Below are 1894 nucleotides of genomic sequence, written 5' to 3'. Positions count from 1 at the left end.
AATATGTTTATTCTACTATATACTACCCTGTACAATGTCTCTTATATGTTATTATCCCCCATTTTCTGTAAAATAGTCTTTATTTTATATATGCACAATTTAGAATCTTTTAGACTGTAAATCGTATTATATTGTATTGTCATTGTGTTGAATGTCTGTACTAGAAGCTTCCAACACCAAAGAAAATTCCTTGTGTGTGCAAGCACACTTGGCAATAAAGCTCTTCTGATTCTGATTCTGATTCTGATTTTGCGTCACGCAACTTTACATAATTACCCATCATACATTGTGATACAGTCTGGTTCGTTGGTCCGTTGGGTCGGATGGCTTTCACACATCTACCGAACCGCTCCAGAGTTCGTTTGCAATCGGGTCGAGACCACCTTGTTCAGGCGGTCTCGGAGCAATTGTTTTGGGGCGGATCCTAGCGCGATTGCCGTGTTCACATATGCCTAAACGAATCGAACCAAGAGAGAAAACGCACCAGGTTCCGAAACAAACCCTTATGTGTGAAAACGCCCTAATTCTGCCGTCTACACCACACCCATTTAAGTTCTTCTGTCTAAGAGCCTCTTCATTAGTTGTGTTTGTTAAACACAACCTGCAAGTGTTATTTCAAACATGACTGGGATGTTCTAACTAATGATATGACTGTTAGGGCTAAATGATTTATTTGCGATAAAATCGAAATTTGGTCCAACACTATTTTTTTATGGCAAGGACTGTGATTTGAGGTCTTGGTCTACTTCATGCACGGCGGCTCGTTACGCTTGCTACGTCAAAGTACCGTGGAATTGATCAGAAGCAGTCGGCTCTCGATGCTTCTGAAGAACAGGCCAAAGCCAGATCCCATGTATCAGCTTTCCACCACTGTGCAAGATAGCCCGCAAGCCAGCCACAGGTTCTCCCTCGGAGCGTCTGTTTAGTGCTGGAGGGAATATAGTGCCTTGCACTCGCTCATCCTAAACACCTGCAAAAGTGGATTTAGCAAAACACCTGTGAGCTACTACAAACTATACAGTAGATTCAATATGGCTGGAAGTGCCACACTCATTCTGCACTTTAGTCTGTGTGGTGTGTTGCTGTTACTGACTGGAGATCGTTCAGATTAATATTTACATTCATGTTCAGACAGTGTTTCACATGTTTATATTATGGTTAACTTTGACCAAAAGTCAAGTTATTTTTCTGCACTTTGTGTTATGTTACTGACTGGAGATCAGTAAGAAAGTTTACAGACAGTTTACTACAGTCACTTTAAATCATTTATTATAGTGAGTGTGTTTAAGCCACTTTTGTTTTATAGTTTTTTATATTTTTGCATTTTGCACTTTAGTTTGTGATTTGTTACTGACTTTCATTTGAATGTTTACATGCTTATTTGTCAATTATTACATTCAGTGTTTCCCCTTGCGTTACGTTTCTACCTTGGTTGGGGGGGGGGGTTGGTTGGTGTTTCATGGTTGGGTGCAGTGTCTATATTTTTTTCGCGGCAGAGGTCCGGACAATACTTTTTTAATAAATAATATTAAATCAATTAAGCCCAGTCAAATATGCGACATCCTTTGACGTCATACAGTGGTCGCGCGCACACAGTTCCCTGTACTAAACAACTTGTCAAAGTATGTTCTGTGCATCCCGGCCACGAGTGCACCAGAGAACAGTCAGCTTCTGTGGGCGGAGTTTGGAGGAGAGACGTGAACTGATATGGTTGTCAGTCAGCATCAGTCAGAATTGCTTGCGTTCGATGTTTTTTTTTCTTAAAATCATTTTGCAACGTAGCCTATAATAATCCAACAGTTTTAGTTTATTCGTATTTTTAGTTTATAGGCCTAATGTGGAATGACACTTTTTAATGAACTGTTTTGTTGTAGGGGTACAGAGTAACTTACAT

Source organism: Triplophysa rosa, unplaced genomic scaffold (assembly GCF_024868665.1).
Source record: "Triplophysa rosa unplaced genomic scaffold, Trosa_1v2 scaffold139_ERROPOS793776, whole genome shotgun sequence".
NCBI classification, from domain to species: domain Eukaryota; kingdom Metazoa; phylum Chordata; class Actinopteri; order Cypriniformes; family Nemacheilidae; genus Triplophysa; species Triplophysa rosa.
The sequence above is the reverse complement of the archived record's forward strand: the minus strand, read 5'-3'. Positions refer to the sequence as shown.